Below are 17,605 nucleotides of genomic sequence, written 5' to 3'. Positions count from 1 at the left end.
TTCCCAGAGTTTTTTATTTTATGTGAAAATGGGCAACAGACAAGGATCACAAATTCCCATAAAGTTTTTGTAAGAAAAAAAGAATAAGGAGCAGAAAAATATTCCTGCAGACAATGAAAGCATGCCAGAAATGCCCACGAAACAAATGAAAACTATAACCAATGTTTCAAAACAGACCCCCCCCAAAATTTAGAAAATGATACAAATATGAAAGCGCACCATAAATTCAAATAAGAAACCCTAGAAATGTGATAATGCAGGAAAGAGAAATGGAAAAAAAAATGTCATTAAAAAATGAAACCTAAACTAGAATGAACATGAGAGTGAAAAAACACAATGGAAAAAAATTTCAGCAAAACAGAAGATGAATAGGAGAAAATATTTCAAACAAGAAAGAATTGAAGAAAAAAATAAGATAAAGAAGCATTCTAGAGAAAGTGACAGTTCTAAAGACAGGCAAAGAAGTTTCAACATACAGATAAGTCTGAAAAAGAACAAAAGCAGTGAAACTTAAGAAATACTAATAATTCAAATAAATGTTCTGAAATTAAAAATAAAAATCGCCACTACATTTGGAAAGGGCATGTTGTGTACTTGGGTAAATCGATCCAGAAATGACCAAATGTAGACATACTCTTTAAAAATTACTGGACTTTAAAGAAAAGAAAATTCTTGGAGTATCAAGGCAAACAACCCAAGTAATTATTCAGATGAAGAATATTAGATTGATTTGATTTTGCTAGTCATGCTTTATGGTGGGAGCAGTAGAGTAACATCTAATATAATGACAGGAAATGAATGAGAGCCAGGAGTTTTATAGCCAGCTAAAAGGACTAAAGTATAAAGACAAGACAAAATGTTATGAACATGAGTATGAATTTGGGGACTGTTGTTTCTTTGAGTACTTCTTAAGGAATCTACTAGAGGATAATAACTTTGGCAGCCATAGAGACTGCAGTGGCCTTGATATTAGGGGAGTGTTAAATAGATACTTGTAGAACTTAAAACTAAATGGTAGTTATGAATGAGTGTAATATTTAATGGCTGTATTTTCTACAATGAGGGTAAATTGCAAATAAATAAAAGAAAGCTGCTGATTCATAGTTATTAACAGTGAGTAAAAAGATACATTCAAATCAGATGTTTGGAGAAGAGGGAGGGGGAAAGGGAGGGGTGGAAGTTACTAAGTAAATCTCTGTGATGTTCCCCAATAAGGAAATCAGTAGATCATATATATACTTTTACTGTTCTTAGGTACATAATTAAAAACAAAAAAACCCAGGAAAATAGAAGGGATTTGAGGTCACTATAAACACAAAATACAAAGCTCCAAACCTTTTTCTTCATATGGGTAGTAAGAAGCATAATACTGGTAATGCATGTAGTGCAGAGTGCATATGTACCATATGCCTAATAAACGCGCTCTATTTTTTTTTATTATTGTTATTTCTCCTCTTTGTTACCATACTATTCATGTTTGGTTGTGCATTTTCTTAAATTGCGCCGTTATTTGAAAATTTGGTATGTCTTCTCTAATTATACATTGTCTCAAATTTTATTTGTTCTGCCCATATTATCAGACTTAGTCAATTCAAATTCATATCTTAATTTACATAATTTAAAATTTGTGTTGAAGGACCATTTATTAGGCATTGGAATTATGCTAATTTTCCTACTTATTGGAATTATTCAGAAAGGATTTGTAGGAGCAGGGTAGATAGGGAAAAAGGTGACAAAGAGTTTTTTCTGGGAACCAAGTTAGCTAAAATGTTAACTTTTTTTTTTTCATACTAATGTACTTGAAATGATTGACATTTTCTTACATGGATATTTTGTTAGAGTCATGCAATTTTACTGTTGAAAGACATCTAAAATACTTAATCTTTCCCTGTTCCTCATTAAATAAAACATAACATGTTTGTAATTTTTTTCCTTTTAAGCTCAGGGACTTTTTCCTACCCCTCACCTTTTTAATAAGTATTGTGTGTGTGTCTGTGAGAGGGAGGGAAGGAAGGGAAGAGAAGGAGGAAGGGAGGGAGTGAATAGTCCCTGAAACATAATTTACATATCATAAAATTTATGTGTTTTATGAATAAGTTTGAATTTTTAGTGGATTTATATAATCGTACAGCTATTACCACCACAATACAGTTTATGTTTTTAATTAAAAATAATTCGAGTTCAGTTAGAATTTCTGTAAAGAAGAAAATAAAATTCACCAGTAATCCTAACAATCAGCATATCATTGTAATTTCCCAGTATTTGTAATTGCCTGTTATTTTATGTGCATGTGGCTCCTTCAAACAATATTTAAGAAACAAAATTGGGGTTATATTATAGTGACTATATTTTTATCATCTTTTAAAATTTAAACATTTCTTTATCATTAACATTTTTTGGCGGTATTATTTTTAGTGACTAATTAGTATCTACAAATCAGTTGCTATTTAACCTGTTCCCCATTGCTGCTAATTAGTTTATAAATAATGTTTAAGCGAGCATTATTGTGGCAGTCTTTGTGTTCATCTTTAGTTTATTGCCCTGGGTCTAATTCCTAGAAGTTGCAATTGTTGAGTTAGAGGATACCTATATATTTTTTTAGATTTTTGATACATATTTTCAAGTTTCTTTCTAAAGTACAATTTATGATTCTCCCAACGGCTATACATCAGAATTTTTCCATACTTTAGAATCCGCATATTTAAAAATGTTTTCCAGTTTGATAGACAAAATATAACTTAATATTTTGATTTGCAGTTTGTTTAAATGTTAGTGAGACTGATGTTTTCTCATGCTTTTTATATGTTTTGTGAATTTCCTTTCAGTATTCTTTGCTGATATTTCTCTTGGGTTTGTTATTTCTTGTTATATAAGAGTTCCTCATTGAGTCCTCACTGTATCCCAAGAGCTATTCTAAATGATTTATATTTATTAACTCATTTTCTCTTGATGATAACTCTCAGGTAGGTATGATGATTAACCCAGCCAGAGGTCAGATAGTCTGCCCTGGTTCATAGCTAATAAAGGACGGAGCTGGAATGCATTCCAGGACTCCATCTTAACCAATATGTTTTTGCTTTGTTACTTACTGTTAATACATTTTACAATTTGCATTTGTGTTTTAATTTTGTTCATAGGGTCATTTTATACAGGAGCTTTAAGTTTTTGTTTGGAGAGGGTCTAGATCTTAATTAGTGTAGTGCCTGGAACATAATTGATTCTCGAATATTTGTTGGGCAGGTGAAAACAAAGCCATAACGGTCTGTTGATGGTGGTGACTTTTATTTTATGTATTTTATTTCCTCTTTCAAAGAAATTCCCAAGGGCTTCATAAATAATTTACTCTTTGGTTGAGTTAAGATGCAGTATGCTTATCTGGATTAGCTTTTCTCGAAGTCCGTGGAAGTAACTACTTTAAAAAGGAACATGTGTTCTTACACGAGGAAACATGGGTTGTGAAGAATGTGTATTATTGACAGTGATTTGAATTGTTGATTCAAATGAATCAAAAATATTTGTTTTGGTTCTAGGAATAATTTGATGGAGTTTAGTTTTGTAGTTTTCTAGAAAATAGATGTGGCCATTATTTAAAAAACTTTTTGAATAAATTTAGGTTTACTTCTAAGATGGTCCTTTTAAAGGGAAACCCCAACTAAGAAAGCTGATCTAAAAAGTTATTATTGCTTAAGATTTGGATAGTGTAGATCAACTCCTCCAAAGATACAATTTAAGATTTATTTTCTAAATGCCTTTTTTCCCTTTTCCTTTTGTGGTTGAGATCAGGCTACCTAGTTTATTTGAGGCCTTATATCCTTTACACTAGTCTTTTAAAAAAAAAAGTGTAGAGATCCATGTTATTAAGTAGATCTGTGTTGGAGATTACGTTAGAGAGAAGCACAGATAGGTTTACTTCCATTTTTACATGCCATCCACAAAATATACTACATGGAATCAAGTACTCAAAAAGCAGACACTTGAAAAAGTCAATATTTATCTTGTTACTACAGAAAACAAACAAACAGTGTTGAATGCTTGTGTTTTTGTAACCTACTGGTTATAACCAGTCTTTTTTCTTCCTACTAGTAGTAGTAGTTTTCAGGCTGTGTTCAGCTGACAGGTTAAATTTAGATTTGTGCTTCTGTTCTATATTAAGCATTAATTAATTTTCATGCCTATGTTAATAAAATTTAATCCATTCTAGAAATAAAAAATGAAATATCCATTTTCTTTTCCTCATTCTCACACCTTAGTGGTAAAACCCATTTTGATTGTCAGTTTTAAATACTTCCTTTGGTTACTTTCATCACTTTAAATACTGTAATGTGTTTATAGCTCTCTTCTGTTATCTAAAAAACTAACCATGGTCCTCCCAGAAAGATGAAATCAAAATAGCTCTCTATGCTACCTCTCTTCCTGCCAGTTTTTATTCTCCTTTTAAAGTCTTTCTGCTCAATATTATTAAAATTTGTTAAAATTGATTTAAATCTCTCTTTTCTTGACCCATCAGTTTAGACAGTTTCTCTCGAATTCCCAAGATGTGGCATGGCTTTCGTACCCTTTATATTTCTTTCTGCCACACAGCCTTTACCCACTAGACAATTACTTTTACATGGTATGTAAGTATATGCACTCACACACCTTCCCTTAATTATAACTGAGTGCCATGTTTTTGTGGTGGCATTTTGAAAATGGACAACAGAACTTTACTGGCAAAACATGTAGGGTCTTAGGGCCTGTAGAGAGGGAGGTGTTAGACTGTCATTAAGTTCCACTCATGAACATGTAAGCGTTGGGACTGAGGTGTACTGCAGTGTAATGGTGATTTTAAAAAATGATTTAATTGTATGATCTGCATTCACATTTCCCTAGGAAAACAAAAAAAAAATTTCAGATTCAGGGTAATTGTTTATGACAGTTGTCACCTTTGGTCTATGTGTGACTCTCTTGTATAGTATTTTAATAACAAATGCTGGTAAACCCTTTTGCCCAGCTGAAGAACCCGAACTCCCTCTGCCACTGTCAGCCTTCCTCCCAAGTGAGGGGGCTGCGCGCACATGCGGTTTGTGTCGAAGCGTTGGCCTGACAGGCCTCAGTTCAGTGAGTTTGAGGTGGGGTCCTGGCAGGAAGGGCCTCACCCCTGCCTTGCCAGGCTGCAGAGGCCGCAGCGAGCATTGGACCTGTGCTGTTGCCTGGCTGGCCCTTCTGAGCGGGTGGATTAGTGTCTTCACAGAGCATTTCCTTGGCCTTAGCCTGGGGGTGGCTGTTCATCTGCCTCTGAGTGACTGGGACTGTCAGCTGTGCACTAGAGACTTAGAGCAGTCGGGTGAAGCTGACCACGCGGCAGATAGTGGTCGAGTAGTAATTGAGAACTTCTCCCCTCCTTCTACTCCCGCTTTCCTTCCCAACCAGGAATGGCACCTGCCGTTTCGGCTGTGGTTCCTGGCACCAGCTTTCAGCTCTAGGTCTTTCTAACATCCCTTTGATTATTGGTATGATCTCATTGACCTTTTTTGTCTTTGGTTCAGTGGTATGTCTCCATCCCGTGCTTTAATTAATTGATATTATTTTTGTGCTTCTTCACTAATGTTTCGGTGGACGTTATTTAGAAGCGCTCTTCTTCCCCAGCTGAGGAAACTGAGCTTCTGGGCATGTCGTTGTTTCTTCTCTTGCTGGTAGTCTCAAGGGATTTTTTTAAGCACTCTTCCAGTTGTGGCTGTCCTTGGTTCTCTCTTGCTGTGAATTCTGGTAGTATACATCAAGAACGAAGTCTCAAAAAAGCTTTCGTGCTGCTACCCGCCTACATGTGCTCATGTGAGAAGCATCAACACCTGTACTTCTGTTTCTGCCTTTGTGACCTTTGGTTTGGGCTCTGTTTAGAAGAAGTTTTCTCTGTCCTTGACCTGTTCGTGTGGTTTGCCCTTTGCTGCCTCATGGACAGACTCATGGCCTCTCCTTGTTACCTAGGCTTAAGCTACTTTGGAGAGCGGACACTTTCTTTTGGGTGCTTACCATCCAAGGCTCTTGAAAGTGAATTTTTCATATTGTTCGTTATTTAAGTCGGACAAAATAGAACCCCGAAGTGTGTTGAGTCTGTTCACATGTTTTTATATGATATAGAGATTGACAAGAAAATACTTACTGTGGTTTGTATAGTGAAGATGCTTAAGAAAGATGGAACTCTTACTGTTTTATTGCCTCAGTAAGTACAATACAAAAAGCGTTTTTAACCCCAAGGTTAATTTGCAAGAATCTTATTTTAACAGTGTGTATTAATTATGATACCATTTAGCTAAATAAAGGCTTGATCAGTCAACTTTTATATTTCCATGATACCTGGATTAAGTAGCAAAATTTAATATGCAACAGTGAGTATTCATAATGTTCTAGACCCGTTTTTGGTTTGGGAGGGGAAAGGGGATGAGAATGGGACCAATCCCCAAACATTAATTATTTGATCCACAAGAGTTAAAAACAGTCCAAAATTGAAAATTTTGTTTACAATCCAGATTTAAGTAAGTCTCTCTTCTATTTTTATAAGCAGACTTACTGAGAAGCAGGGAAGAAGAGCATCAAGGATGCTCTTAGGTTTGAGACTGTAATCTACTGGGCTTAATCTTGTAGAAGGTGCCCAGCAGAACAATGCAGTACGGGGCAGCCTCACTTTATAGAATGAGGTATTACAAACTTGTTCACAGCCGTTGCTCGGAGTTTAAAAAAATTTTTTCAGATTAGATGGCTTCAAAGTAAGAAAGGAAAATACATTTCTATCTACTTGTTATTTTTCAAAACTATAAAATTAGATTGTGTATCTCCCTAAATTACAAAATTGTTTCTATGGTATGGTTTGTCATTTGACATAATCTTGGATGATTTATTACTTGGCATAATAATGACCTGTTACACATTGAGAGGATAGAGCCTGTTTATATATCTCGAGCATCATTAACTACAGATGAGAAGTTATCAGTTATTTATTTTAAAAATGTTTTTATTATAATATAGGGGAGAAAATATAATTTGAATACTGTATTTTAAAAAACTTAATGATTGTGTACTTAGAAAATGTATTTTTGTTCCTGGGAATTCTAAAATATATATTTTATGTAATGAAAATTCAAATTTAGCATTAACTTTTTAAACATTTCATTAATTTTTTAAAAATTCATTCATTCATTCATTCATTCATTCATTCATTCATGGTGGCGTTGGATAACGAAATCCAGCAAGTTGTTTCAGGTGTACAATTTAACAGCAAGGCATATATATATATATTGCATTGTGTGTTCACCTCCCATAGTTAGATTTCTTTCTGTCACCACATTTTTGACCTCTTTTATCCCATGTACCTCCCACATAAACTTATTTTTTTTTATTTTTTAATTTTTTTAGGTGAGGCAACCCTTGGTTGACCTCACAGATTGCAAGGACCTTGTAGTTTACAGTCCCTTTATTATTATTATTATTATTATTATTATTATTATTATTATTATTATTTTTTACGCCTATAGCACCTGGTCTTCCTAGGGGGTCTCCCATCCAAGTACTAACCAGGCCCAACCTTGCTTAGCTTACGCGATCAGATGGGATCGGGCCTGTTCAGGGTGGCATGGCCGTAGACCCACATAAACATTTTAGGTATTTAATTTCTGATTCTAAAAGTACTACTGATTGATACTTTCCTAAACTCTGCAATGTAAGTAGCTTTTAAAAACATTGATGATAAACTGAACATTTAAATCCAGGATGTTTTATCCCAGAGCATCTGTCACCAGGCAGATGATGTTTCCTTGTGTCTCCAGGCCTCAAAAAAAAAGTAATAGTGCCACGGTTTTAATTTTTTCCCCATTGAAGGATGGCAAAATCTGTGATATGAAGAATGTTTAAGAAGTGGACCAGGAAATAAATAGTCCTTGTTTATGTGGAAAATGCTCTAATCTATTGCCATAGATTAGAAGACAAGACTGAGTGAGGATTGCTTTATCAGTGTGGAGGGAATACGCTTGAACCTGGGAGCACTAACCAAACTAGTAAAGATTCATGCAAGAGTATGAATGAAACTGAGTAAAAATCTTTCCCTTTATTTCCCTTCTTGCCTTTATCCTTAGGAATTAAAAGGGGCTCATAAGTGTTCCAGGTAGTGTAAAAACATACTACACCATATCTAAAGTTTGAAGTAAACTGAGATTGATTAAATGCTTTGGGTTAGAGAGTGATCTTCAATCAAACCTTTTGGAATCCTTGGTTAGTAGACAGTATAGATGCATGGAGAATGATTCTGAGCTACTATTTTTTGAACACTTAACATTTAAATATATTTTTATATGAAAACAAATCAAGAGACTTATTGATACTGGACTTTATATATTGATTATTCATAGATACTGTTAAAAGATAGTTTAGGAGGGCTTTGGTTTTCATCCAGAGGATCTTACTGCTTTTATAAATGCATAGTTTTTTAATTTATAGAATGAAGGGCTGCTACTAAATGACATTTAAGGTTTCTTTTAGCTTTAAAGTTCAGTTCTTGATCTCTCTCATCCAAGAAGCTGCCTCTGTTTTGGTTTCAGGTGGTTTTCATCTAGAATCCCTAAGAAGAGAGAACATGAGAAAAAATTAGGAGACAAAACAAATGTGGGTGGTGGGCACTTGGAGATGGTGGAAAAATGGCTTCAGTTTTCATAAGGTAGAAGGTAATTGGCAGTGATAGAGGTAGAACCAACATGTTTCTTTGAATCTGATGCTTGAAATCTGCCGTCTTAATTCAGTGTATTTTACAAATGCTAGAAGTCTTTTTGGAGACATTTACAGACATTCTATGGAAAAATATACTTAAAAATCACTAACTTCTCCTTGGTGTGGGATGAATCTGTACTCCATTTAGAAGGAGATAATTGCTAGGATAGGTGAGACAAGTTGATCTATTTTAAAATAAAATTGTATCTTTTATAAAGATAAAATTATAAGGCACAAATGAGAACTGTGTCTCCTTGACATGTTTCAAAGCATTTATCTGAATATGTGCGATTAAAGACATTCTTTTAACCACTAAGAATTGTCAGAACACTGATGTTCTTTAAAACTGTCTTTGTAGCTATTAGTATATACTGACAGAGTAGGAGGGTTTTTTTTATTCATTACTAGAAATTTGTATGAATATGATGTGCTTATTATGCTTATATCTTAGTTGAATTTTGTTCCAAGAGATGAGTATTATTTATATGGTCTCGATTTGCATAGTCTAAGCCCAATAGGTTAATTCTTAATTTAAGTTTTATTATTTTAAAGTTATTTTTGAAATCATATTAACATGCCATAATAAAAAACAAAATGTTGTTTCTCTTCAGCCTGATAAAGCTTGTTGGAGACTTCCAGTGAGCCATGCGTTCTGTTATGTGCCCACCTTTTATAAAGTCTTTTCATAACAGAATCAAAATGCTTTGTAGGATTTCTAAAACGTAATGTTTGAGAATCTGTTTGAATGTATAGAAAGACATTTACATAATGCTTGCTTTTTTGAGTCGATGGGTGAAAAAGTTGAAAATGTTGATTGCAGCTTTTGTTAGAAAACCGTCTATATAGTAAAAAGTTAAAATTACAACAAATGCACTGTTTAAACTGTATTCTGTGTGTATTACTATTGGATTGTTTTTGCATTGGAAAAAATATGATTCTAATCTTTTACAGTTGCTGTTAATTTTGCTCTAAACGTGAAAGTGTTAACAGCAACTTGAAAATGTGACAAAGCTCAATATCATTTCTTGTTTATTGCTTGTTTTCCTATTGGACAATTGAAAGTAGCTCTGCCCTGGCAACTAAAATAGGCTATTTGCATAACGTGGTTTGATTGGCTAGCATTCTGACTAACAGTTCCAATCATATGGTGTAGGTTTAGTGGTAGGCTATGCTAATTACCCGCTGTTGCTGGGGTTCAGGATGGTTTCCCTGTGCTGTTCTGCTGCATTGTGTTGCCTGGCGAGAGACATTGATAAATGAGTGTTTAATGATCTGCAGCAGTTCCCACTCACTGCGGGCAGGCGGATTTTAGAACAGAAGTGGAAATAAGGATTTAATTGCTCTGTTAAATACCTGTAACCAAAATATGTGTATTATATTATAGAAGTTAAGTTGTATAAAATCTTTACCTAATTAAGTACTTTATAACATAAAAGAGAAATACATTAGCTTTGTCTCTGAAAATAGAACTCAGCAGCACTATGCATAGGTTTTCTAAAACTCTATTCAGTAAAATTGATCATTTTCCCCTAGATTTCAGATAGTACCATTGCAATAAGTAGCATATTAGATTTTTCTCACGATTTTGACCTTTTATCAAGGCACATGTTTGTTTTTAATGATTTGGTGCAAGCTTTGGGGCAGAATTCGTGTTGTACTGCTCATGTGATCCAGCAGATAGGAGCACGCACTTGAATCCGCGCTCATGTTCTGTTCATTTGGAAGATCAGGTTGTTATCCATCACCTCCTGTTACTACTGTTTTTCACAGTTAAGTCAGATCTTTTAACTGTTTCTTACACTTATCCTTGGTTTACATTAAGCCTTTATTGGGTACTGTGAGGTGGGAGAGTCTGTAGGAAATACAGCCTTCAGCGCTTTTGTTATGGAACGAAATTGGTGAAGAAGAAATACATGCAAAATTAGATAAAAATATGAGAACTATACGGAAAGTGCCATAAGGACTTATTTGGAAGAGTATAGGAAAAAAAACATCACCAGGCGTTTAAGGATAGGGACATGGGAAACGGGTTAAGTAGTCTGGAAAAAGCTTAAAGAGGAAGCCCGTAGAACTTATGTTAAGGTTTTCAATATGGTTTAGGATTCAAATAGCTGGAGAGTAAGTATAATAGGAATGAAGAACGTTTTTGTGTGAAAACTAGACGTTAGTTGAACAGAGTAATATTTCTGGTGGCGTTCAGCTGTCCAGTGTCGGTGGGCCTGGCGATCCGGGGATCAGGGCTCCCAGGCTTAGAGGCGTCTCGGTGCCTGAGCTGCCGAGCCGCCTGGTGTCCTTCCTTAAACGTCAGAGCCGCTGCGCCACTGCCCGAGCTCTCGTTTTCTGTGTTTTCTTCACTTAGTTTTGCGGCATCCAGTGCTCTTCACTTTTTGTGTCTGTCGGTTAAAGTGTAGATCTTTTAAACTTCATCCCTCTCAGCCCTAAAGCATTGAAACAGGACTGCACCAGAAAAAAGTCATATGAGTGTAGTTGTGTGTTTTAAGTTTTCTAAAACTTTATCCTTTAATCGTTCTATCCTTTAGGGCCTTGTTAAATTGGACAGACAAGCTAGTTGGACAGTCTACATCCTTGCAAAGAATGAAAACAAAAATGAAACCTTAACATTTGATTACTTATTGTACTTTTCTAGGCATATATACTGAAGGTGTATTCTAAAACAAATGTCCGGAAACACTTTATTCTACCACAAAGTCACAGGGACCTAGACTCCTGCACTTAGGACATTTATAATATGATAGAGGGAGATGAGATCTGTCTTAAGTATATCACACTGTAGAATGTCTGTGCTGCAGGAGATGTGGAAATTCAGAAGAGGGGGTAGATCCTTTGTGGATTGGGACTCGGAAAAGATTCTTGGTAGAGGTGGTATTTAACATGGTCTTAGGGAGTGGAGAGGATTTTAACAGGGTATGCTGTCAGGCTGCCCCGTGCGGAGGATGTTATGCCAGGTGAAGGTGGAGGCCTGTTTAGAAAACTAAGTTTGCTTAGGTTGATGGTAAAGGAGACTGTCGTTGAAGGCCATGAAAGGTGGACGGCGTAAACTTGGAAGCTTATTCTTGTAAAAAGTGGGGGATTCTTTATAGCAGTATTTCAAAATGTTTTTTTCTTAGATATTTGGCTTCTATGACTTCACAGGTTTAAAAAGATATCTCTTTGATTTTAAAATAGGAAAACGTGATACTGAACAATTTCAAGGTGCTTAGTTTAAACAACTGGAAGATTTGAGTTGCTTTCACATGACATGGGATATGCCATAGGAGAAGCCGTTTTTGGGTTGAGGTGGTGTACCTTTAAAAGGTCAAATTTTGAATGGATTAAACTTTTTACAAACAGCTTTATTGTATTGTTGTTGTTACATAGTAACTTCATGTATTTGAAGTATATGATTTGATGAATTTAACATGGTCATCTGTGAAACTTTTAGCACAGTCAGGGTAATGAACATATCCATCCCTCCCCCAAATATCCTGTGTTTCTTTGCAGTTTCCTGTTCCTCACCTCATCCCCTTCCCACCAGTCCCCAGGTGACTACTGATGTCTTTCTGTCACTATACATTCACCTTTTCTAGAATTTTATATAAATGGAATCATACAATATGTTGCCCTTTTTTTTCCGGCCTGGTTGTGCTCACTCAGCATAATCACTTTGAGATTCAGCCATGTTTTGGCACATGTTAATAGTTCATTCCTTTTATTACTGAGTGGTATTTCATCGTGTGGCTGTTCCACAGTTTATCCACTCACTTGTTGAAAGGACATTAGAGTTTACAGTTTTGGGGTGTTACAGAGTTGCTCTATTAATGTCTTTGTGTGATAAGTTTTTGTCTTGGGTAAGCACCTAATCGTGGAATGACTGGATCATGTGGCAGGTGTATGCTTCACTTTTTAAGAAACTAATAAACTATTTTCCAGAGTGGAGCTATTTTACATTCCTGCCAGCTGTGTAGAAGAGTCTAGTTACTCCACATCTCGCCGCATTCGGTACGGTCAGTCTTTCATTTCAGCCATCCTGATAGGTGTGTACTGCTATCTCATCGCGTTCCCAGTGGTTAGTGACATTGAGCATCTTTGCATGTGCTTATTCGCCCTCTGTGTGCCATCCTTGGGGATGTGTTTGTTAAAATCTTTTATTATTGAGCTTTGAGAATCCTTTGACCGGTTTAGGTACAAGTCTGTCAGATACATGATTTACAAAGATTTTCTTCTAGTCCATAGCTTATCATTGTATTCTCTTAAAAGTGTTCTGAAAAAAAAGTTTTGATTTTTATGAAGTTCACTTTATTGATTTGTCCTTTTATGGATCATACTTTTGGGAAAACTTTTGCCTAATTGTCCCAAGATCCAGAAGGTTTCCTATGGTTATTATTTTTCCTCCAGATATTATAGTTTTAGATTTTACATTTAAATTTGCCATCCATTGAGAGTTAATGTTTGTAAATGGTGTTGTAAGGTATAGCTAAAAGGCCTTTATTTTTTTTTTCTTTTCAATCCAGTTTTTCTGGAACGATTTGTTGAAAGGACTTAATCTTTCTCCACTTAATTATCTTTGTATTTTTGTTGAAAATCAGTCTTCCGTATGTGTGTGGGCCAGTTTCTGGACTTTCTGTTTTGCGTATCTTGAGGCCAATACCATTTTGCCTTTAATATTGTAGCCTTATAATGTATCGAAATCAGGTAGTGTTAGTTTTACAACTTTCTTTTTCAAAATTATGACTCTAGGTTCTTTGCAATTTTATATGAATTGGCAAGTCATTTTGTCAGTTTCTACAAAAAAGACTACTAAGAAGTTGCTTGGGATTGTGGTGACTATAGGTAATTTGTTGATTCTTCAGTCATGCATGTGGTATGTCTATATTTTGCTTTAATTTTTCTCATTAAAAATTTTTTTTAGTATTCTAGTCTTTGCAGATTCACACCTGTTTTATATTTTAATACGGTTTTTAAATTTCAGTTTCCTATTGTAGTTGCTAGTGCATAGAGATAGAACTGATTTTCATATTTCGATCTTGTATTCTACAACCTTGCTAAAATCACTTAACTCTTGATAGCCTTTTTTGTAACATTTTCGAAGAACTGGGGAGGACACATTTTAGGAACTATGCCTCAGTTTTTTCTCTCTCGCCCAGTACCGCCTCTAGTGCTTTATAATTCGTGGTTACTTGAATCGAATATATGAAAGAGTATGTCTCAGCTGACAAGTTGTAGGAATGAGGCATTTTAAGAAAGATTAATAACTTTAGGACTTGATTGGAGGCTTGGAAGTCCGGAGTCAGGAAGCATTTAGGGGGTGATTACACCACATCAGGTGTCTGTTAATTTATTAGACAAATGTACAGAACCCTCCTCTAGGTGTTGGGGATAGATACACATGTGAAAATATCAGAATCCGCTTCTGTTCTTATCAAACTCCCTGTCTGTGAAGAGTTAAGAGATAAAATAACGGAGAAGTAGGAGACAAAGGAATTTCCTAAGGGACCCTAGACAGAACTTAGAACTTGGAGGATGATTGGTCCCGTAGGGTGGAGCATGGTTTTGAGTCTGGATGAGTTAGGGGAGAGAATTGTGAGTAGAAAAGGGAGGTCAGGCAAAGGCATTCTTTTTTTTTTTTTTTTTTTTGGAGGGGGATTAAATTCATTTGCTTCTAGATAAAATAAGTAGAATTCTTAAGTACAAACTCCAGATTGCAGAAGATTCAGAAATGAATAGGGAATCGGTAGATGTGTGTCTTGCTTCACCATGGAAAGGGGCGAGAGCAGGAGCAGTTAGTGGAGGGGTTTTCTGGAAAGGGCTGGAGACCTGGGGGGGTGACACTCCAATGAACATTTCTATTTTACTAATGAGGAAATTGAGGCACAGAAAGTTAAGAAAGATGCCCAAGGACACACATAAGTGGTGGAGCTGAAATTCAAGCCTAGGCAGGATGGTTCTAGAGTCTGGTTTGGGACGTTAGTCTGCGCTTCCTCTAATATATTTCTTTAAATCTACTTCTCTATTTAATATGTTAAGTTTTTTTCATAAGGAGACATACTATTGTAAAGTCAGAACATCAGCCTTACTCGTCACTTACAGAAGGGAGGACTAAAAATAAATACAGGAAAACCAAAGCAGTTCTGTCAAATTTATACAGCTTATAGAATGCATACTTGAAAATGATGGAGCTATTTATGATTAGTTAGTATCTAAGGGGTAATTCTGCTAGATGTCAGGTCGTTTATGATGAGATATGTGAGATAAGCAACAAATAGTTTACCGAGAATTTACTGTGCCAGACATTGCCTCTTGGTGCTTGTTATAAACTAATGGATAAGACCATGTCCTTGCTCTCGTGGTGTTTATATTCTAATGGATAGAGATATACAATACACATCTAAACAAGTAGACAGTTGGGGAAGGTACAGTTTTTGCTAGGAAGGTCAAGGAATGTCTCTCCAAGGGAGTGCTTCATTAAGTTTCATTTGAACACATGTATCCCTGGGATATTGTGGTTCACAGTGCCAGTCACAGTCATGCATAAGATCTTGCAAGTTTATTCTTGTCTTCTGAACAACTTCACATTGTCCTCCAGTTGGAGTAGAGGATTGATACTTATTCATATGAAAGCCAGGAAGCTCATTATAAAAGTGTAGTCATTTGTAATCGCAGTGCATCTTGTCACAGAGCCAAGGAAAAGGTGGGAACTCAGTGCTCCGCTCTTCTCAGTAGTAGCAGCCTTAACATTCGTATCATTCATTTGAGGGTAAGGGCTTTCCTGTTTGTAAAAAAGTGAGTAACATTTGTTACCAAAATGTCTGAGGCATTAAGAATGTGGTAATATGTAGGAAAATTTAGTTGATGACAATCTTGCTAGTGAACCATACATACCATTTATTTATATTTCTCAGTATGTGGAAGAATATTTCGTAACTGAAAGTTTGAAAAAGTTTGAAAAATTGAGCGTTAGGTCCCTCAATTCACTCATTCTGCATAAAATGGATTATACTTCGCTGTCGCTGTCTCATTTAAACCATCTCCTAAGTCTTGTAATATCTCTGGAAACATAGACATTGACTTTTTTTCTAAAACATTGAACCAAATCCATTATATTAAATGCTGATTGCAACAGCTGAACTCAGAAAACAAAGTCAAAAAGGTACATTTTCAAAAACTCAGAATGAAAATAGTCTATGCAGGTCCATGGGGGAAATTTTAAAAAATATTTTAGTTGACATTTTTCTATTCAATAAAGTATTTAATGGGAAAATTGGCACTATCCAGCTATTGAAATATTATCTTGACATTTGAGAATCCATAGCATGAAGGCAGCTTTCAAATCCTCCATCTTTAATTTACGAAGTGTGTTCACATGTTAGCTCACGGGAGCCTCCCTGGTGTTGGAATGATTGGTCATCCCCCCTTTACCAGAAGGGCAGCGGAGTCTTGGAGAAGGTCAAGGCCATACTGTGACTTAGTAGAGCTGAGGCTAGACTTCGTGTTGTTTACTGTGGTGATTATTTAGTGCCCGTCTGTGCTGTAGGCACCGTCGACAGCAAAAGCATTGAGTCCCGGCCGCACCCCACCTGCCTGCCGTTGGGGCAAGGCGTGCAGGGCATTCTGGTGCATGCAGTTCTCCGCGGGAGTCACTGCTCTGCCGGTGGATGTCGGTGTCACCGCCGGCCTACTCATGAGCACTGTCCCCCTCCTGGGGACAGCCAGGGCTCCAATGGGGAAGAGAGGGCACTCGCCACCTGACTACAGAATCGTACCTTGATGAATGTTATCGATTCTACTCCGCTCCAGGAGAAAGTTTTTCTTTCGTAGTTCCCTCCTCTCTGTTAATCTGCGTTCGAGTCTCATCTAGGTGAGTTGCTGAGTCAGGCAATGATTTTTTTTTTGAGTGCTGTTATTGCCCATTCAGTAAAGATTTATCTGAGTGAAGCAGCCATACCATCCTGAAGGGGCTTGTATTATACTTTATACTTGGGATGAAAGAGGTAATAACAAAAGGACATGTACTACAGAAGTAAATATATGAATGTACAACATTTTATATATAAATATGTAATACACAAACGTGTGTGTGTATATGTATGCTTTATATATATATATATATGATAATTCCAGGGTAATTTCAGCCTCATAACTACCCTTGCTGCTTCCGAAGCCTTAAGACCCCAAATTCAGCCTGCTACCTTTTAAAAAATACACAGCCACACTCATTGGCTTTCGTATTGTCATGCTACAAGGGTGGAGTTGATTAATTGCAACAGAAGCTATATATGCTCTACAGAGACTAAAATATTCACACCCTGACTTTATGAAAAAGTTGGCTGACTGCTGCCCGTGACCTTGCTTCAGCTTCAGAGCTGGAAGATAAAGCTCGAGGTGAGTACCCAGCAGAAGTGGCAGGTTGTGGGGTGGGCAGTTTCCATCCTCTGGGTGTGGGATCACTGTGGTAGCCCAGAAAGTGGAGGTGACGTGGTAGTCTTTGCTTTGATGTGGGGAACCTACCATGCATTCAGAGATGCCTTTATCGTTGCTCTCTTCTAGTAGGTGTGAATTGTGTGTGGTGATTTTTAAAATGTGCATTAAAATGATAAGAGTAATAAAAGTATAGAGGCTTACCTCTGGAGATCCTGTGCGTTCGCTTCCAGACCACCACAGTAAATGTCAGCAAAATCCGCCTCATCTGTGAAGCCCCATAGAGTGAAGCACAAATAGATGAGATATGTCTGTATAAAACTATAGGTCATAATGGAAGTCGCTCCTGTTTCCTAGAGTCCCACTCGTCAGAAGTATTAGTTCTTAAGAGCTGTTAAGAGATAGATTTTCCCCTCTAAATAGTCTCTTCTACCCAGTACTTTGAACACACCTGTAT

At 36.3% G+C, this 17,605-nt stretch overlaps 1 protein-coding gene and 1 pseudogene across 8 annotated transcripts in view; one reads left to right on the top strand and one right to left on the bottom strand.

Moving 5' to 3' along the window:
- Positions 1-17,605, top strand: part of DYRK1A (dual specificity tyrosine phosphorylation regulated kinase 1A) — a 131,848-nt gene that overhangs the window by 54,407 nt on the left and 59,836 nt on the right. The gene's annotated exons all lie outside the window — the stretch shown is intronic.
- On the bottom strand, positions 7,500-7,618 carry LOC118602403 (annotated as a pseudogene).

The sequence above is a fragment of the Rousettus aegyptiacus genome, unplaced genomic scaffold (assembly GCF_014176215.1).
Source record: "Rousettus aegyptiacus isolate mRouAeg1 unplaced genomic scaffold, mRouAeg1.p scaffold_m13_p_4, whole genome shotgun sequence".
Taxonomy (NCBI): Eukaryota; Metazoa; Chordata; class Mammalia; order Chiroptera; family Pteropodidae; genus Rousettus; species Rousettus aegyptiacus.
This window is presented reverse-complemented; position numbering and strand designations above follow the sequence as displayed.